Source organism: Lynx rufus, unplaced genomic scaffold (assembly GCF_022079265.1).
Source record: "Lynx rufus isolate CCGP_SWC_20201006 ecotype Redwood Valley unplaced genomic scaffold, mLynRuf1.p SCAF_5, whole genome shotgun sequence".
In the NCBI taxonomy this organism is placed as follows: Eukaryota; Metazoa; Chordata; class Mammalia; order Carnivora; family Felidae; genus Lynx; species Lynx rufus.
In genome coordinates this window covers 62359129-62381777 of record NW_025814867.1, presented here as the reverse complement: position 1 = coordinate 62381777, position 22649 = coordinate 62359129, and positions in this window count along the sequence as shown.

Genomic DNA, 22649 nt, shown 5'->3' with positions numbered 1-22649 from the left:
CAGACATGATGACACCACATAGACATGGCAGATTGTAAGAGGAGACAAATGGTTTAGGCTTAGATGTGAGACAAAAACTGGGGTTACTGGCAAGCATTAAATATTTATAAAGCAGCCAATCTTTGGTACTCATCGGGGAGTGTTTCCGCATGAGGCATGTCAGGCTTTATAATTAGTTATGGGACTTACTATTATTTGAGTTTTTGCCATGCTATTTTCTGCCTAGGAAGGACCATTATTTTAATAGGTAATAAGAAGAAAGAAATATTGTTTGGGAAAGTGGTAGCTTTTCATTTTTTGAACCTTTGAACAATAATTTATGCTCTGGACTCAGTCTAGTAGTGACTTTGAATTTTTTTTATCATCACATTTTCAAGGATCACTTTACAGTAAAATAAAGATTGTGACCTTCAGTGTAAGATAAAAATAATTCTAAATTCGGGTATCTTCATAATGTTTCTCTTAAAGCTTCTTTGTCCATAAAGAATAATAAAAGCAAAAATAAAAACACAATTAAAACAAAACCAGGCTCCCATTTGCCTCTGACAAATCACCATATTTTGATTATTAGCAGAAATAGGCTTGTTAATATTTATGACATTTATAAATATAAGAAAGAGTTTCCGTTTCTGAAAGACAGTTGTTACGCTACAACCATAAGTTGCTATAATTCTTGAGGAAGAGGGGAGAAAAAAACCCCCACACCCCTCAGACCTTAATAAAAGTTTCCAGCAAAACCATTAGGGATTTCAATTATGAAGCTGTTCTCAAGACTCTTGTAAAGGTTATTTGTTGAACAATTTCTCTCTCACGGTGTATGACAAATTACTCGCGTGGCACCGTAAATGATGCACAGGCCCTTTAATTAGAATATAGCACTCGATATCTTTAAGACCTTCTAACATTCCTTAGTTAATATTATTCCTCATATGCCTTTCCAAGGAGATGTGGACCTGTTTGTGGAGTCAAACTGGGTGATGGAGAAGGGTGGTGGACAGGGACGTTGCCCTGGGCTGGGAATATCCAGAAGCTGCACAAAGAAAGGAAGGCTCTGACCCCAACAAGTTTTGATTGCAAAGGCGACTCTGATAACAGAGTTTTTTATTATCCATTGCTTTTAGCCTTATTTACCATCAGGCTCTCTTGCCACAAGCATGCTTTTTAGTTCTGACAGCCCTGAATTATGGCCATTGTGGGATCCTATCTCATTAACTGAAATGGGAGAATAAAACATCAAACAATCATAAAAATAATTTGGCACTGTGAAACCACTTAGGAGCAGCTGTCAAACAGGTTGGAAGATAAACTTCTAAATAAAAAGAATAGAGAGAGCTGCAGTGTCCTGCCATATGCTTCCTCGGCATTATAGACTCCTTAATAATATGAAGTGCCTGTGTTTATGCAGAATAGTCCAGACACTCCATATATGATATTGATTATGCCTTAACCCCAATTTAGTAAAGACCTACTCCTCCTTTTCCTAATCAGATATTGCAGAAGCAGTTTGCTGAAAGAAAAAAAAATGTCCCTAATGCCAAGCCATATTTTATCTGCGAAGGCTGTGGCGGGAGATAGGGCTTTGTCTTGCCTGTCATTGTGGCTTGGAGCCCAGTTTTAGGACAGCAAGGCCCCTCTGGGGCTCTTCTCCAGCAGTTTCCATCCAGTGATTCAAAAACATACATCTTTATCAAGCTGTTGTTGTCAGACAACATTAGATAATTAATAGGCCATTTGTCAGCCTGCACAAAACATGTTAAAATCCCAAACACAATCAGGATAAATATAGTTGCTTGCTCTCTGAAGGCTTTTTGTTCTGTCATGCAGGCATTGCAGGCAGATATTTGCTATTAAACGAGACTCATTATTAATCACATCTAATGTTAATTAATTAACCGCCTCTGTGTATTGGGGGCTCTCTGTGACTTTCAATTGTTTTAAGGAGCTAATTGGTAACTTAGCAGTTTACATCTAAGTTACTATTTTTCATTTCCTTCATGTCAGGATTTTACTCGGTGAAATATATGTATTTGCATTTGAGAAATATCCCATAAAAAGTCAGCATTGAGGAGTCTGTATATAGTATGTGAGAAATGATAAAGGGAATGAAAGCCGTAGAAAAGTAAGTATCTGCCTCTGCTTTTTCTTAGGTCTAGCTAGCTTATTAAAAATAATTTGGTTTTTATATTGTTTTGCAAACCTCATAGAAAAATGGAAACACTCAAATGTAATTTTTAGTAGTTGATGAAAGTAGGAATGATAAGCAGGCTTAGCCAAGCAAATGCAGTATTTTGATATTGATTGATTGATTGATTCATTCATTCATTCATTCAACAAATACATGGAAGTATGTAGAGTCAATTATTGGTCAATTCCAGGTCTGCTGGTGAGCCTGGCCTCTCCAAAGCCAGCGCAGAGCTGAATTTTAGTTGTTTCCAATTGTGAGCTACTGGAAAGCAGGGACTTGGCCTCCTTAATACACGTCCCCTTTCTGTTTCCTTACATGGTAGATGCTCAGCTGATACTCCTTCAACTGAGTTAACTAAATTCAAATACAATGTAAATGCCTTGAAAGTTCTGATCGACTCACAAAGGAAGGTGGCTGATGTGATTAAAGAGAAACGGTAATAGCAACATTGATCCATCATACGTTCACGCAAAACCTTTCAACTTACCAATGGCTTTCCCACCTTAACTTATTTAATTTTTTGAGTTGTTACATCATTCCTGTATTCTTAACCAGACTCCAGCTTGACCTCTGGCACCTGGCCTTCGATGAAAGCAGCTTTGCTTGGTGCCCTCCCAGGCTGTGGCTGTGTAGTTGGACGTATGTGTTGTGGTGATGTGGCTTACCATAGCATCTGTCCCTATTGATCAATTCCTGTTGGAAGCTTCGATTTATTCAAAGATTTATTATTGATACCTATTCTTTGGGAAAGCCCACCCTAAGGGGTCACAGACATAAAAAAGGATTACTAGACTTTAGTACTTTGAGAAGAGAAAGTATTTTAAGACTTTATGATAGGAACAGGGAAGCAGATAAGCAAAAAAAGTGGTTCTTCATCTTTGTGTTTCAAAATTTTTAGTTAATGATAGGGATTTATACTTCGTTAGTCAAATCATGTCTATTTTAAACAAGCTTACAAGAATTTTTTCCACATCTATTATATATATATATATTTTTAATATTTATTTTATTTTTGAGATGTATCTATTTTTAAATGTTTACATATATATATCTATATATTTTAATGTTTGTTTTATTTTTGAAAGGGGGGGGGGTCGGGTGGGGACAGAGGACCCAAAACAGGTTCTATGCTGACAGCAGACAGCCTGATGTGGGGGCTCGAACATACAAACCGTGAGATCATGACCTGAGCCAAAGTCGGATGCTTAACCAACTGAGCCACCCAGGTTCCCCTATTATGACAATATTTTTAATGTTTTCTATAACTTTATTTATATGTATTTCACTATTTAAGTGCTAAATATTTTGTGCCAACTGGACTTAACATAGAAATGAAAATCATAAGAGTAATCAATGATACCATACCCTAAAGACATCTACATAAATCGGAGCAGGCAAACTGTAATAGATGGTAACACTGTTCACTGAGACCTAGAATATTTTCCTTCACTATTAGGAACCTTGTAGATGTAGGCATGAGAAAGAACTGGGAAATTTGCCATAGTTGATGAAATGGATAGAAGAGTACCTGAAGATAAATAGTATGAAACAAACAAACAAACAAACAGATAATGTAACTAACAAACCAAAGACCCAACCGTCAAACCACAGTATTCTACCTGCTTTCCTTTCTCCCTAAACTACCGGAAGCCTACTCATAGCTGAGAGGGTATTTTTGTACTGTGTATCCTTATTTATTTTTACAAGTAGAATTCCTTGTATGTGTAGCCAAGACATATTTTTTAGTGCCTTTTAAGTTGAAAGTAAGATGTGGTGCATTTGTGAATGCTAGACTTTGCATTTTTATTTATTTATTTTATATGTCCCAACTCTAAGGTCCTACTGAGAGAGAGAGAGAGAAAGAGAGAGAGAAGTGAATAATTTTCTATCCAAACACATAGGGCACAAAAATCAAACACACACACACACACACACACACACACACACACACACAACAACTGCACAGCTTAAATTGTTTTATCCCTGTTGAAGTGCTGTTGTTGAATTATATGCAGGGTGGGGAAAGATGACTGGATTGAAAAATGTCCTTTTGCTAACAGAGATCTAGATTGGAATTTAACTTAAACCAGTCTGAGTGATATTCCAGAGACTTTTATTGCTGGAAATAATATTGAATGGAAAACAGTTACACAAAGTGGAAATATTTTATATCATAGGTTGCCATACTCTAGATTACAATAATATGGTTTTTGAATCCAGTTCCCATTAGAAGCTTGTGAAAGATCCTTTTCTTCTTACACAGATTCTTGGCTTAATTTGTAATAACAGCTCCTGACACCGAGCTTTTGTGAAAGTCTTAGCTTTTACTCCTTTAAGGTAAACTCGATGGTACGTGTGTAAGGAAGTGGGGAGATTGGCCACGTTGACTAAAGCCATTGTCAGGATCTGTGCATTTTCCACCCACTCTCTGAAGTACAAAATGAAGGGCCCTTCAGGAGAACACAGCGTGACTTCAACTGTCTTCTTTGCCCCACCCTCCCTTTTTTTTTGTCATCTTTTTTTTTTTTTTTTGTCCTGAAGATGTAAGCTGCTGTTGTCTGGAGGGGGAGGAAAAGGTTTCTCTGTAGGGATGTTAATTTCAAGGCTGAGTAGTTTCCAGTCACCAGGCCTTGCTGGAAGTATCGGTCAAGATTTGCCTGGAGGCAGCAGGGGCGCATTTGTCTCACCTGCAAGGAACATGGTCTTGGGAAAATGGCAAGAACTTTCGGCAGGTTTTTTAATTAGCACCTTCATGTCTTTGGCTTTAGACTGCTTATTTGTTAATTCTCGTGGTGATTGCCTTCCTGGTGCTATGTGTTCAAAGCATTGCATCGCGAACCTCCAGGACAGTCTTCAAAGCTTTCTACTCAAGCAGTCAGCTAGGTTTATATTAGTGTTTTACACGTGACACACCATTTAGAAACAATATTTGTTTGGGCATTCCTTAAGAACTATAAAATCAAGATACAAACCAGAAAAAAAAAATGCTGAAGACCATAATGCTGTTTTAGTGGGAAATGCTCTATTCCCTAGACACAACAAGGAGCTGCTCTTGTCCAAATTATGAGTTGTGAAACCCTGTTTCAGAAAGCAAAATTGTTGAAATGTTATTAAGACATAACTTTTCTCCCTAGAGTAGCTTCTCTGTTGTGGAGAGAATAAGGAAAACTAAAGCAGCGGCAATCTTTCTGCAATATGCTTACAGAGGAAAGAGAAAATTGGAGAGAATAGGCCCCTGAAGTTTATACCTGTGCTGCAGACTCGTTGGCCTCAGTTTATCAGACGTCATTAAGAAAAACAAGAATTTCAGTCAATCATGGCTAGTAGTTTGGTTTTATTTCCTTTTTTCTGGTAATATCTCATCTGATATTTATTTACATACTGCCTCAGACGCACACGCATGTTGGTGGATAATGAGGTATTCAACATGGCTTAAAATCCACCCCCCTCCAAATTATTAAGCTATTTCAAAACAAGAAATAATGCTGAGAGAAAATTTGTATTAGCTTGATTGATTATCTTATTTTAATCCATATTAAAGCTTTAAGTCTCTAGGCGTGGCTCTTTACTTCTAACACCTCATAAATTATAGCTATAATGAAGCAGTCATTTATCCTGAGCTGATGATAAATGGCTTGCCCTAGGAGGAACTAAAGAATAGGCAAGTAGATCATTTTCATATTTGGTGAAAACAATATTAAGTACCCAGACCTCAGTGATTGCCCTAATAAATGAATAATCTGAGGTGAGGGGCTTGGCAGTCAGTGTAAAAAATAACCTGAGCTTTCTCTGTCATTTGTCAGGCTTTGCTATGACAGCATGCATTATGGGTAAATGAGCAATCAGCAAGAACTATGTTATGGCTGGGATGTTTTTGAGAAATTTATCATATGCATTGCTTGGTACCTTAAGACCTTTAGGCTTAATGGCTATAGTGCATGACTGCAAGTGAGCACAATTCCTATTTACCATGGTATGCTTCATTTGTGCTTCATCTTTCACCTTAAAGAAAGAAAAGGCCTTTCCCAAATGAGCTTCATTTGGCCTTGTTTTTAAAACTTTAAAGTCTATGTGAATGATGTTCTATCTCTATGTTGACAGACAACTGCTCATGGTAGACGGGCTTAGGGAGATTTTGGAGATCTGAATTCAAATAGAACTTCAGGGTCAGAAATTCATCAGTGTGTGGGGATGTGAGATGGATTCCAGTGTGCCTGCCACCAAATGTGTTATGGAAAGTGGCATTACCTCTTGATAATACTACTAAATATTTAATGGCATTTTAGAGTTAAATGAGTTTTTCCACCCTCCCCTAACCCACCAAACAGTTGATCTCTTTGATTTATTACTGAATCAGAAAGAACCAAGAGTGGTTGAGATATAAATGCCTCATTGGAATTATGCAATGTGTTATGACAATATCTGACTCATTAGGGTTTGCTGCCATGTGTAGTAAAAAAATGGAACCAGTATCTGAACTGCTCTTCCCAGGCCGGAGATCTCTCATCCACCACTCTTGTCTCCCTACAGTGAAATATTTGATGAAGGAAAATGTGGCTTTATCAGCAATCTCTGCATCCATAATATCCAGAATTTACAGGTGACTTTGAAGTTAGGTGCACATCAAATTCAAATTATGGTATTACCTAGTTGGATACATTTGCTTGTTGTTTACTCTGACATCATTTTGCTCCTGTGTAAAATGGTGAAAATACTATCTTGAAGGGTTGCTGTGTGGAGTAAATGAGATAATATGTAGAAGATGCTCATCATATGATAGACAGCCTATAAATATTCAGTTAGTTTCATGTCCTTTTAACCCTAGTCAGGAACATGAGCACTTTCAATGTTCCAAATATACATGGTATTTTAAAAGATACTGCATCAAGCCCAGTTGCCTTTTACATTAGAGCAAGATGCCAGTGGGACAAATTCAATTAAGTAAAAACATTTGTTGAATGTCTACTGTGAATCAGGTTCCAATGATGACCTAAATATTATTTTGTCATTGGTCACCAGGACCATTGTAATAACCTCTGATCCCGCCCTGCACCCCCTTCCCCCAGCTTTCATCTAAGAACTTTTCAGTTATCTTTCCAAAATGTAGATCTGATCATGTCATGACTCCTAGCTGCCAAATTATTTAGCATCACAAAAAAAGGGTTTCCATAATAAGATTCAGACCTACCATTTCAGCTTCATATCTTGCATCCTCTATAATGCCTGTATTCTAGCTATACAGAACTACTTACTGGTCCTTTGATATATAAATCACATGCACACTTAGCTTAGCTTAGAATGTACTCATTCAGCTCTTTCAGCTGCTATGGCATGGCCAGATCTTCATGTAAGATATATTATTCAAAATTTCAGCTCTGGTATGTAACCTTCCCCAGATTTCCAGGTTGAAATGGTTTTTTCCTTTTAGGTGTTCCCTGAGTACTTTGTGGTGATAGCTCACTCATCATTTTGTGCAGCAAGCATCTGTTTCTGTGCTGTTTCCCTACGAGTTCCTTGAGGATAAGGACAGTGTCTACTTCATCATTTTACTCTCAAATATCAACATGGTGCTTGGACTGTTGTAGATGTCTTAGAGAGGCTTTATAAACAGGGAACCAATGAGAAAGATGTTCTGCTTGTCTTGCAATACTCCAAACTGAAAGTCAGGGAAATTCTCAGCAGGGGAGATAGTAGGAAACACAAATTCCTTTTTGTGTTCTTAATCTACAGATCCCCACCTATTCCCTTCCCCAGTGAAAACTCATGAAATGCTTGATTTGACTGGCCTTCTTCTGGAAATTGAATGAGAGGGTGAGTTTTCACAAGGGCAATATGGAGGAGGGTGCAGGTGGACAGGAGAACTCTAGAGGCTGGATGGCAGAGGGTGCCAAGAAGACCTAATTCTTTGGGTGCCTGGATGGCTCAATTGGGTAAGCGTCCAACTTCGGCTCAGGTCATGATTTTGCGGTCTGTGAGTTCAAGCCCCACGTTGGGCTCTGTGCTGACAGCTCAGAGCCTGGAGCCTGTTTTGGATTCTGTGTTTCCCTCTCTCTCTCTCTGCCCCTCCCCCACTCGTGCTCTGTCTGTCTCTCTCAAAAATAAATAAACATTACCAAAAAATTTAAAGAAGACTTGGGGCGCCTGGGTGGCGCAGTCGGTTAAGCCTCCGACTTCAGCCAGGTCACGATCTCGCGGTCTGTGAGTTCGAGCCCCGCATCGGGCTCTGGGCTGATGGCTCAGAGCCTGGAGCCTGTTTCCGATTCTGTGTCTCCCTCTCTCTCTGCCCCTCCCCCGTTCATGCTCTGTCTCTCTCTGTCCCAAAAATAAATAAACGTTGAAAAAAAAAAATTAAAAAAAAAAAATTTAAAGAAGACTTAATTCTTCTACTCCTGAGACTTGGTAGACATCTCTGTGAGGGCTCTGGACTATCACAAGTAAAGAAACTGAATGGTTCAAGGTAATTTCATTTGGATCTCAGGGGGTGAGGAGCCCTCCAACCAAATTCCAAGTTCTAGGTAAAATGAGGGAGCTGGATTCTAAGTTTTTAAAATATGAGGGCCCCTTTTCATTACGTGAAAACTTTATTGACCTTTAAGTATTCATTGATTGATAAAAACATACTGTAAGATATCTACTAGGAATTTAAGACACTTCAAATTAATTTTGCAGTTAACTGACCACAACAGCATGTAGGGTGAGTGTCCTTCAGTGTGAGCCACTTTGATCGGCAGGGGGATAGTAGTACCATGTAGTATCCAAGAGCCTAGGCTTTTGAATCAGCCAGATTTGGATTCAAATTCTGATTCTGACACCATGTGTATGACCACAGGCAACTCTCTTGGTCTTAATTTCCTCATCTGCAAAGCAGAGGTGGTAATATCGACCTCATAGTGGATGGTGGTGTAGGACTTAAGATAATGAAGATAAATATAAAGCACAGCAACCATAACCGGTGCCCACTTTATAAAAATTATCAAGAATGAGAAAGGTGGTCTAGCAAGTTCTGGGATATGAATTCAGAGCAAGGTGACTGTCTAGGGTAGGTCAGCATTATTTGCGTAGAGAAGGAGGGTGTCACAGAAATTTGGTGGGAGCCATATTGGCGTCTGTGAGGTGAAGGACAGGCTGTGATGGAAGCATCTGGGAAAGACCTTAAGGTATCTTCCTTGATGTGAGAACTGAGAATCTCCATAGGATTTCAGAGTGAGGTTGATGTGATTAAAATGATGCTTCAGGAAGTGTTAAACGGATGTGAAAGTAGACTGGGTCAGAGAGCCTGGGGCAAGGGAGAAGTTAAATATGCTCCCAAAGTCATGAGCTATCAGCACAAACAAGTCCTGTGATGCAATTATGGGCAAACCTATAAAAAGGTGAGTGTGGGGGTGAAATTTGGAGATTCTCTATTCAGTGAGATTTAGTTTTAGTTTTAATTTTTTATTTTTAAAAACATTTTTAAGTTTATTTACTTATTTTTGAGAGAGAGAGAGAGAGAGAGCACGAGTGAGGCGGGGAGGGGCAGAGAGAGAGGGAGGGCAAGAGAGAACCCAAGCAGGCTCTGCGCCATTAGTGTGCAGCCTGACATGGGTCTATATCTCATGAGCCATGAGATCATGACCTGAGCCGAAACCAAGAGTTGGACGCTTATCGGACTGAGCACCCAGATGTCCCTTCAGTAAGATTTGTGAATGGAAAGGGCTCTCTTTCCATAAGAAAGAGGAGAAGCTGGGCTAAATATATAGTGCTGAGAGTCCTCTTCTGTCTTCAGAGAGAGCTGAATTCTTCTGAGCAGCTGGACCCCTCACTCTGCCTCCAAGGGGAGGATTGCAGATAGAGACACCTGTTGGGTTTCCCTATGAGCAGGGCAAGGTACAGATCCAGCATCGTAGGTAGGGGAACAGTGATTGGGGAAGAGGTTCATTTTCTTCCCAAAGAATATGGAGAGGAGACAACCTAGTCAAATAGGAGAATGAAGAAGAAAGAGAAAGTCATTGGCTTGGATGGGATGGAGGCTGTTGTAAAACCAAAGAAGGGCCTTACGCAGAATGATGGGAACAGAAATCAGGTTTTAGCCTTTACTATTTGAGGGCAGATAGAGGAAGTGTTCTGGTTTTCTTTTGTTTGTTTATTTCCTTCTCTGGGTCTCAACATTGTGGTTGGCAGTTAAGGTGGGCAAAATATTACAATATGAGCATGACTGCTTAAAGCAAATCAATTGCTTGGATTATAATATTAATTTTGGGGGCAGATTGGGGCTATGCTTTTTCCTCCTTCCCTTCCTGCCATGGAAAGTAGTGCAGTGCCTTGTGCATAATAGGTATTCAATAAATATTTGACAACCACATGAGTGTGATGAAAGGATCTAATATGGGAAGCATGAATGGAACCTTCGATGTTGGCTGTTTGGAAGAGAGTCAAGGAGCTTTCTCACAGGGAAGAAACTGGGTAGAATTTCCATTTGCAATTTATTCTTTTCCATGGGACACCAGGAGATTTCAAAGCAGATGGGGAGGAGAGAAATTCCAGTTCTGGTAAGCACTTTCAAGTATTATGAATAGAAAAAAAAATCTTTACAAACTTATTGTGAATAGTTGTTTCTCTGACACTGTGGGGAATGAGTTCTGTCTCAAGTTTCATTCATTAAATTTGACAGATAGTAATTGAGCACTTACTGAATGCAAGGTACTGGACTAGGTTCTACAGGAGTGTTGAAAAGAATACAGACCTCCATTCAAATAACTACAGTATGGAAATATCTACTCCAAATAAAGGTATGACTCCATTTGACTAATTCTATATTCAGGATCAAAAGTGGCAAATGGAAAAAACTGCAAAAGCCTCATATTAGTGGTTTTTCCAAGGTTGTGGGGCTCCATAGGTCCTGGAATGGAAGAGAGACCATTAAAAAAAGGCCCCATACCTTTAGCTGCAATAATCTCACTTTTAGGAAACTCTTGATATTTGTTCTGACTGATCTTTCTTCTTTGACTAACATCGCTGGTCACTGCCTTCTTGCCTCTACAATCTCCTTAATATATGATTCCTGAACATGAAACATCTGAAACTTCCCTTTGCTGGTAGGGAAGACATAAAATGAGCGTTCCTACCTAATTGGGTTGCTTACCTGCCTACACTACAGATTTTTATATCTTGTTACCAACTTGCTTATATCCTTTGTGCTTGCTGGAAAACAAAAGCAGAAGATTCAATTACTCTGATTGATAATTTAATGGCATATAGAAGTTACTCTTAAGAAGTATAACTGAGATGAAAAATCTTCAAAGCATCTTTTATTCCTGTTATTTCCATCTGCCCAAAGTCTTAAGCATATCTGATATACTTTCAGACAAATCCATTGGAACAATTTATTTTATATGAAAGTATTTCTACATAGAAATATCTGCCTAATAAAACATCTCAAATTTGCTAAGTATACACAACATGAACACCGTTCTGTCTCCTATAGGATTTTCTTTTTTTTCTTTTTTCTTTTCTTTTTTTTTTTTTTTTGAGACACAGAATTCTTGGGTTTGGGGAAATGGGTAGGTTCTTACTAACACATGTCAGCGAACGTGCTAACGTTTGTCTTGAATCAGAGTTTTAACAGTAAGGGTAAATTAAAACATTCTACCATAGACACCAGAAGTATTGCTCAATGATAGATTTTATTATCATTGTACAACGTTTCACTTGTTACACAATCTTTGTCACGCAGCACAGGAAGGTGAACAGATTGGTCACACTCCTTTAGAGATGAAGATTCTGTACACTGTGTGGATGACTGGAATCTGTCCTAGGGCGCTGTGGGGCCTGTCACTCTGCCCTCGCCACCAGGCTAAGCTGCTCTGCCAGTTGGTTTACGAGCCGGTGGCACCACTTCCAGGCTCCTGTGTGTGAGTCAGGCCACACAGGCAGGCCCCAGTCGGGTTAGACTCACGGTCATCTGTGTTCTTTTTGCCCATACAGTCTCTGCTGCCCCAAGTTATGTAAACTATTGGGGAAATTCCTTGTGCACCAAAGGCATAGTCAGCTCCACACAGAGAGTCATCTGGCCTGTGTGCTTTTAAAGGGATGGAATTTGCTCAATGATCCTGGCATTACATCCTTGGCAGACCACCTAGTGTGAATTTCTCTACAAATCTAGAAGTGATTACTTGACCTTTAGGTCTGGGGTGAGCTGTCCAAACTGGCAGAGAGAAGGGGCTAGATTGTTTCATTTCTCATCTCCCTCTTCTAACTGCCCTAGTCTGAAGGGGGAAACAAAAGTGGTTTTTCCCTCCAAAGCTTTGGAGGGCGTGCCATTCATCCCTGAAGAGAGGAACAACAGTAAGAGGGCTCCATTGCGTTGTGGGAATTGTGTCTTGCCATAAAATAATCCAGATCTTGTCACTCACTCAGTAGTAAGCTATCTGGGGTGTCATCTCCTCCATGCCTTCCTCCCACCCGACACCATGCGAATGCCTTAAACGATAGCAGGTTTCCATCTTCCTTCAAGGAAGGAATCCTTTGCTCCTTTGTTCCTTCACTCCTTTGCTCATTTGGTTTCCCTGCATGGACTGCTTCTCTCTATCTCCACCTGGCAAATCACACCCGGCTTTCAAGGCTTGCTCCATGAAGCCTTCTTGTCCTCAGCGTGGACCTCGGTCCCTCTGCTGTGATTGACGTATCTATTAAAGCATTCAGCATTTGAGCAGGAAGTCTTCCCCACAGGATTGCGAACTATCTAAGGTCAAGGATTGTTTTCTTAAATAGGACTCTTTTATTATATAACACTTGATACACCAAAAAAAGGTGTATACAACATAATATGTGTCACATATGCACAAGTAATCAAGTATAAAAATAACAGTAACACCTATAAACTTACTACCTAAACTAATTAAGAAGTGGCACAGGACCATTTTATCGTAACTCCTCATGTGCATCTTCCCTTCGCTGCCTCACTCTCAACTATTCTTCTGAACATTACTGTTATCATTCCCTACTGCAAAATGGTTTTACTGCTTGTGTATGTTACATTACCAAAGAATAAACTGTGTGGCTTTGCTTGCTTTTGAGTTAAACAAATAATCTCTGGGTCTTGCTTTTCTTTTTGCAATATTTTGTTTCCAGGATTCATCTACGTTGCTCATTTTCATGTTGTACACCATTTTATGACATGACTGTACCACAATTTATTTATTCATTCTCTTATGGATGGGCTTTTGGGTTTGCAGGGTTTTGATAGAAGCAATGCTGATGTGAACACTCTCAAACATGCCTTCCAGTATGTGTATGCAAGAGTTTCTCAGTACATGTTTGGGAATGGAATGCTATGTCAAGGGAGATAGCACAAGACAGTACAATATATTTTTTAAGGTAGTTGTGCCAATTTACACACACACCAGTAATGTGCAAGAGCTCCTGCTTTCTTTACATATTTTTTCATCACTTGGTATTACCTTATTTGCCAACCTAGGAAATATAAAATACTATCTTATTATTGCCTTATTTTGTATTTTCCTGATAACTAAAGAGACTATGATTTCTTTTCACATATATATGGGCCTTTTGTGTTTCTTATTTAGTGATATCTTAGCCCACAGCTATGGACTATATTTCCATTGGGCTTTTGTTTAGTGTTTTTATTTTAGAATTTTTTTTTAATATTATAGATACTAATCCTTGGTTAATTATATAATTTTCAAATACCTTCCCCCTAGTATGTAGCTTTTCTTTTCCTTTCTTTTCTTTCCTTTTCTTTTCTTTCCTTATGCTATCTTTATATCAATGGAAAACTGACTTAAAGTTACTTTCAATGTAGTCGGTTTTATCAGTCTTTGCTTTTATGACTAGTAATTTGTATGTCTTGTTTGACATTGTTTTTAATTTATATTTTAATCTCTGCCCCTAGCACCCAACTAGATTGAAGTTCACAATAAATTTTGGCTGAAAAAAAAAAGAATTTGTAAATAATATGAACAGAGGAGTAATAAAAATTTAACTTGATTTGCCAAGCACAAATGGTCTTTAATTACTGGATCGAACTCTGCATATTGGAACAAGAAAACCAGACAATATCTGAAACATCTCTTCTCCATACGCTGGTTGTGGCTAGCCTTACAGGCACTAGTGCCCCATCCATATCCCCTCACCATTTCTATGCATGCCAACCGTGACTTCCAAATGGTTTGCCTGAATCTGCTGGGTCTGAGCATGGGCAGGTCAGAAGTTCAAGAAATTATGTCCTCTGAGATCAGCTCTCAGTGAATGACTGATGAGAATTGGTGAATAAAACCCCCAGCTCCCTCACTTCGGCAGTGCTGATCTGCACTGTTTTCCTCAGTTCCCAGTGGTAACTCACTTGATAATACACCCTTTATTGACTTCCATTTCTTCTCTATCTCACCTCTTACCTGTGTTTCCTGAAACTGTCTCTGACATAAACTACTTCTTCGCAGATCTCTGTCTCAGGATCTTTTGGTGCAATTAGGAATGTGTAAATGTCAATTTCTAGCTCAGGAATTGAAACACTGATAATTTAGGATTGGTTGAATGTATCTTTTTGAAACTGTTCTTACTGGTAGCCTATATTTGGGAAGCCATTACAAGGTGAAGTGCAGAGTAAGTGGGTATATAGCTTAGGAATTAAGTGTGTGGGCTCTGAAGCTAGATTCTGTGGGTTTAAATCATGGCTTTTTCATAAATTTTTTTTTCAACGTTTATTTATTTTTGGGACAGAGAGAGAGACAGAGCATGAACGGGGGAGGGCCAGAGAGAGAGGGAGACACAGAATGGGAAACAGGCTCCAGGCTCTGAGCCATCAGCCCAGAGCCCGACGCGGGGCTCGAACTCACGGACCGCGAGATCGTGACCTGGCTGAAGTCGGACGCTTAACCGACTGCGCCACCCAGGCGCCCCAAATCATGGCTTTTTCATCACTGATCGCTTACCTCTGCCTCTGTTTTACTATCTGTAAAATGGGGATAAATAGTAATATCTACCTCATCAGCTATTATGAAGGTTAAATACGTCGATGTAAGCAAAGTGATAAAACTAGTGTTTGGCTCATGGTAAATGCTCAACAAATATTCGAAATCATTTGTGTTATGTATCTTCCTGAAGCCAATGAGTAATACATCACTTGGTACATTTTAAGAAGATGACCCGGTTATGCATTTCTTGTCACTCTATATATAACATTGCAATTAGGCTCTGCTGAAATCTTAGGAAGTCTGGTCTAATGATTAAAAAAAAAGATATTTCAATTATTTTTAGAAAAAAAGTTCCAATCTCATGAGTGTTGAACTCTACTCTGAAACTATAATGGATCTCCTTTTAGTGCCTGGGGAGAAGGAAACATGCCAAATGAAAACAGATTTCTCTGTAAATCTATACTTTTCATTTTCCTTTAACTCAAGAATACCTTTACTTTTATTTGCTGGGGGTTGTGGGGGGAGAAGAGGGAATTATATAAAGAAGGTTTTTGTCCCCAGGAATAACATTCCAGAAAGCTTGATTCTGTTAAATGGATAGAGTTGTAATTTGAATCTGTGTGGTTACCAAAGAAGGTACGTCCATGAGCATTTTGTTCCCTAATCTTTGATATTCTATCAGTGGATCTGACATGAGTTTCCTAAACGTTTCTCTTCCTATGACTAATAATTGCAAAGAAGTTAGTATTTGGATGTCACCCATAACCTTTAATAGTATGACTTCCTGTATAGAAAGTAAGCTTTATAAGAGACCCAATTTCATAGATTGAGTCTGCGTTAACCAAGATACTTTCCTTGTATTTAAAACTAGTTGAGACAGAGCTTGGTTTAATGGCAAGAGAACTGGATTTGAAGCCAGAAAACCTGGCATTGTCTGCCCCTTAATTAGATTTGTGATATTGGGAAAAGTTATTTTAATATTATAAGCTTTGGTTTCCTCACCTGGAAGATGGGGAAAATCATGAAATCCAGTTGAAAGAGTTGTATAAATGGTAAAGTGGAATACAAAAACTGGTTCTTCAGAAGGTTTTTATTTTACTCACAGAACTTTTAAATTATTCTAAAATTTCATTTGCTGCAGAAAAATAATTTTATGTATTTTTTCCTTTATCTTCTCTAATGGTCCAGAAAGATAGTTACGCTTAAAAATATTCTTTCTAATGAATAATAAAATAATCTTCTTATGTAGTTCAAACTCAAGTATTTCAGTTGAACTGATTTGGGCTGTCTAGTCAAAACATAAAAGTTTATTGAGCATAAAGAATTTCTGAAAATTCTTGATATATCTTATCCACAATAATATTTGTTTTCCAGTGTAATTTATTTATACAATTCAGTCAGTCAACACATAGTTATTGGGTCCCAACTATGTGTTAGTCACAGTATTAGGCACTGAAAAGTGGTTGAAAGAGAAGATTTTTGTGTGTGGCTATATGGTATTGATGTCCAAAGAGAGAACTGTAATTTCAGCAATACTTTTTGCTAATCTAAATCACATCAAAGAAACTGGCATGTAGCAAAGCGATTTAGCTAGAATTTCTTTTTCTTTCTTTTTTTTTTTTTTTGCATCACAGAGGCAGAACCAATTGCAAAATATGAGCACAATGCAATATTTTTTCCTCAGCTATGTAAACAAGAACATGCATACAAATAAGGGCTATGGATCTTCTTACCATATTCAAAAATAGCCAGCCGTAGTCTGTTCCTTATGTCAACATATTGCGAAAGATAATTGAAATTCCAGCAAGTGCCTATGTTATTAACAGTGGAGTTGATGCCGTTATAATCTTGTAAACATCCAGACAAATACAGCCAGATATATTGAAGAATGATTAAGTGTTGTAACCTACTGTAGTACTTAATAATGTTACCGTTTTGGTCCATTATTGGAATATTGTATCTGCCTGAATTAATGTTTATAATGGTGCTTTACTGCTATTGTCTGCTTGTTTTTATTCTGATTTATGTGGTTAGCAGACTGAATACAATTTACGTTGAATATGTTCGAGAAATGCAGTTTAGCAGAGGCACAAGTCCTTCTGAATAAACTTTGAATGGAGATACTAAAGATATAAAAGACAATGGTTTTGGCTCTCCAATTGTCTCTTGCAAGAAAACGTGTATTTTAAAAGGAAACATGGGTGCACAGGAAGATAAATAGACACATAATCCAGAGGCCAGTTGCTGGCAGAATTTCTTAGTTTGATGTGACTCACTCTTTGACAGTTCTCCTAAGGTAGGTTATTTTGGAGAAAACATATGTTTCCATTTTCTCTCCCTCTGCTTCCCTTTGAGTCCCCAGGCTCCACTAGGGTCACAGAAACATTAAGGCTTTTGTCACTGTGATTAATAGCTCTTAAGATCATCTTTAATTCACTCACTAATGACTGAGGGTCTTTCTGCTCTCCAAGTAATCGGGTGATGTATGAGCCGATAGCACACCTTGTGCCAGAGGTGAAAACCATTCAGGCAATGCAAATATTGTCACGGGAACAAATGTTTTCCCTGTTAATAAAAATTAATGAATTCTACCCAGGAGCTAGTTAAGGAAGCTGTGGCAAAGGAGATCCAAGCACAAATAACTTCTTACTGCTAAGAGTCCCTTACATCTCCTTCCTTGATATCGAAAAAGACAGTAATTGCTGCGTATCTGTACATTTCTGTAAGAGATGAAACGATGACAAAGTAATTTAATTATAGAAATGCATTATGTTGTTTCTAAATTAATTCTTCTGGTTCTTGAGGATATTTAAAATTGTGAACTTCGGCATCTTATTTGTTTTAAGCTTGGTTAAAGTGCAGGCTTCTAGCACTGTGCTAGCCTAATGAATACATTCCTCTCTTCATAGCCTAGTTAAAACCAAGAATTATAGTGGTCAGGGTTTATAACTATAAAATGATGTAATGAAGTTTAAATTTGAAAAACTCCTTGTAACACATCATAAAAGATTGATGAAACAGACTGGAGATTAATAAGTGGTTTGAATAGTTTTGAGAGCAAAAACAAGAAAAACACATTTGTTAACTCTGTCCTTATAGTTATTGAATTCCTTAAAAATAAAAACATCTCCTCTCTTAAAAATTTGCCTCACGTCATTAAAGATTTTCCCATAATATATCTACCTGAACTCTCAGTTCATTCTGTAAGAAAATTAATGTACAATATTCTGAGAAGGTGTGCCTACTCTTTATGGGTTGAAACTTGGTATAGGGCAAAATCTGTTGTCTTTTTGTTTCATTTTGATAGTCCATGATCCTTTCTTCTAATGACCAAAATCCATTGTCTCAATGGAATAAATATTTCTGAAATAGCTCCCAGTCCTTCCCCTATCATTTACATCTTAGAACAAGAAAACAGTAAACTTTTAAAAGACATTATTTTACCTCTCCACAGTGCTTATCTACAAAGGAACATATTACTGAGGGGAAAAAAAGCTCGACTTGTTACTATTATTTCTGGTAGGCACCCAAGGAGAGTAGCTAATTTGTTCTTCATCAATGCCAAGGACAAATTAAAAAAAAACCTAACTGAATTATGCATTTAAATTTTCTTGCTTCTAAAGTGTGCTTCTTTCCCTCAGAATGTTCAAATGAAAATATCAAAATTTTAACTGTATATTTTGTACATTACCTCAGAATCTATGATATTTAAATGAACTGAACTCTGAAAATATTAAAGGACAAATGATGTTAGTTATTTAAATGCACTGGATTTTAAAAATATTAAAGGACATCTAAAATTAAATATTAGTTAAATTTTGGAGCCAAAGAATGGGTATAACTGAAGAGGATATCCTTGCCACCCTCCTCATTATTAATAATAAACCCATTTTTTTTCCCCCAAAATGAATTCATAACTTGGAAGTGGGATTTTTCTCTAGATTGGCTTTTCTCCAAATGCGGTCTTTGGATCACCAGATCAGATCGCTTGGGGGGTCTCACCCATAGTCACAGTGAGCCTCTGGGGATGGGGTCTGTGTATTTATATTTTTAACAAGCTCCCCAGATGATTCTTACAGAAAGGTTAAGAACTACCGATCACAGTGTTATTGGGAGAAATTTCATCATGACAACATTGGTTGTAATTATATAGACTCTTGTTTTTTCATTCACATAAAATGAATTTTCCACAATCGGGTTTCACTGTTTCTATAAACTTTTATATCTTACCCTTGATTTTAAAAGAAAAACGTTGAGTTTACACAGCTTCAGTACATACCTGGTGGGTAAAGGTTTCGGGCAAGTGCGGACAACAAGGAAATCAAATATGAGCTTTTTTTGCCCAGAGAAGTTCTAATCACATAGTAAACAGTTAGAATTTACACGGGTCTTTATTTAATTAAGCCTGAGAACCACTATTTAGTTGCAGCTGGAGCAGAATCTTGGCACAGAATAGAACAATCTAGTATAGCCTTTAACCTTTCTCCTTTTAACTGTGCTTATAAGAATGTGTGTGTTTCTTTAAGAAGGTGCTCCATATCTTGAAGCACTCTTTGTAGTCTTTGATATAAGGGTCACCTCACTGTGCACACAATTTAAAATTCAATAGTGTAGAAAATGGATGCGATAGATGCAGAGTTTAACTGGACTTTTTGTAATCTGTAAGGTTGAAATAATTTATCCATATGATGAACTTTCATGTTTTAAAGTTTTTCTGGTAATTTTTAATGAAGAATGTGTGTGTGTGTGTGTGTGTGTGTGTGTGTGTGTGTGACTGTGGCACGTGCTTTGCTGTTCCATAGATCTTTTTCTACTCCCACGCTTCCTTGTTGAATATGCTTAAGTAACTTTTGAGATCAGCTGTGGCTAAATAAAATAATGAGAACAAAAGAATAACAAAAGAAGAGTGGTGCTATCACCCTTATTCATGCCAATGTGGCAGAGTTAAATAGGATCCATACCAGATCTCAAACCCTTGGCCCCCTGAGTCACATGTGACTTGCAAGTAAATATAGGCTAGGTTAACACAATGTGTAAATCAAACAAACAAACTGGGAAGCCTCACACAAATAGCCAAATTTCTGGTTTCTTTTGAAACATCAGACTGTCTGGCTACACCAGGCCAGTTTTCTACATGACAACAATCAGCCATTGCTGAATAGCAGCTGCCTCCCTTAGATGAGGTGTGACCTCTCCAGTCCCCCTGTCCTTACCATCTCCTATTGCCTTACACCCCATTTACCTTTTATGCTTGACCCTTGTAGGCATTTATATATGTAGGCACTAATCCATGCTAATGAACAGAGAACCCCAGATTATAGGATAATCTGAAAATCTCAAGACCATGTCTATCTGGCTTTAGGATTTGTGGTAGATGATTCTACCTAATTGTATTTACCTTGGCAAATATTGAAATTAGTGTGTGCACTTGTGAGTCTAATCAGATGAGTAAATCAGGAAGTCTGGGAGTTACAAATTAGAGAAGTCAACGTGAGTTTAAAATTGGAAATGTAGACTTTTTTTGTCCTGCATCTGGTTGTAAAGACCTTTATTTCTTCTGTATGGATCTTTGAGTCCTATAATTCTGGAAAGCACGGGTCTTCATAATGTTCTACTAGCAATGGTAAAGCAGTGGGCAGTGACAACTTTAGGAAATAATTATCGAGACATCTATGCAAGGTATTGCAGCCTTTTAGTAACCACAGGAAGTTTCCAGTATCCCTGACACAAGCCTAAGTTTCCAAGGCAGACAGATCCCTGCCACTCCCTTCCTACCCCTCCTACTTGAAGAAAGGCCACGAGTTCAGATTCTTCCACTAGCTAATAATTTTGGATTTGTCTAACTTTGCTTTAAGTCCTTTGGTGTAGTCCGACCCTGCTTCTTTCAGAGGACAAATCTTACCTTTTTATTAGCAAACAGGATGGCTTAGATATGACTTTATGGGACATTTGCTGGAGCATAATTTAATATGACTCATTTCCCCTTATATGTAAAGACAGTGACTGAAACAGACAAGGGGAAAACAAAACCCAAAAATGTTGGAAACTTGCACTAGAAAATGTGTAAAATTCTGTTGGAGCCCAGGGATTTATTTAGAATGACTTGGCATTCTTCGCTTGGATGTCTAAATAGGCCTTGTGATACCATTTTTGGCCTCACTTTGAACCTAGTGTAATAAAGAAGGAAATGAAAGCAAAGGTAAACTTAAAGTATTGTTTTACTCTAAATGCTTTCAGTAAAGGGTCTTGTTATCTAATGATTGGTACTAGATGGCTAGTATAAATCGTACAGTCTGTTCTTTGCACTCGTGGCTAAAGGAGGCAAAGGCAAAGGAAATCAATTGGAACTAGCAGGTAACAAATGACCAGTCTTAGGCAAACATAGCAGGTGGAGAAAATAGACTTGTGGACAAAGATTACTAGGAAATAGGGAGTGAGGACTTTTTCTTCTCTTTCAAAATCCAGTGCAATTACACAAAGTGACTAATTGCACAGTTATGAAAGACAGGACTGTTTTATCTCCTACCACTATGGACCTATAGCTTGAGCACTCCTAGTGTTTCAAGGGTCTACTCAAAATATATGAGACTTGAAGAAAGTATTGGCTTCAAAAGATGAATGAAGATGGTAAAATAAAAATAACTATACGTTTATCAAGGCAGTGCCATGTTGGCCAGCCAACTGCAATTCAACTCATTAAGGGTTGTGTTTGTAGGACACTGAACATGGGATTGAGTACATTTTAATTTTTGATGTAATACAGGATGCAGCTTTCAAAATTAAGTAGCCGGGACAGGCAAAAATCTTAAAATGGCCCTGATGAAGGATTGCATTTTATAGCTATATAACATTTTTTGCCAGAGGCCATCCAGAATATTGGAAATGAGGATTTATTGAAAAACAAATTACTTTTAGCTAGTTTCATGAATGGGATGCACTTATTGTTCAAAGGAGGATCTTGCTGGAACAGCCATCAATGGACTTTCACTTCTGATTTTTTTTAAACTCGTGCCATTCTTACTTATTTTTCCAGGTTTTTTTTTTCTTTCCGTAAGTGCCCTTTTGAAGTCTGCAAGGCACCAGTTAAACTGCATCTCTGAATTTCGAGCTGCAAGAGGGACAGTGGGACTCTGCAACATCTAGACCATCTAACTGTGCATTTCCTTGTGTCATTCCTCTGACTTTGTTTGTGAGGAGTTTTCGTGTGCATGATCTTATTTGACCTTCACAACAATCCACTGATATAGAGAAATGTTGGTGTCGCTGGCTTTATTTGAGCAAAAATGACAAGGAGACCGAAAGGCACAGTGACACAGTGTAGCTTATGCAACTTTTGTATGTGGAAGGACTTAGAGCCCAAATCATATAATGCCAAATCCATTCAACCTGTTAACTAAAACATTCATCTACTTTTCTATTATCTGATAGAAAACAAGTTTATCCATCCATGCAGCAAATATTTGTTGAACATGTGCTATATGCTGGATACTGTGCTAGGCTGAGTTTGTGACGAAGAATAAGATAGATACACTCCCTCCCCTTTGGAGCTTAAT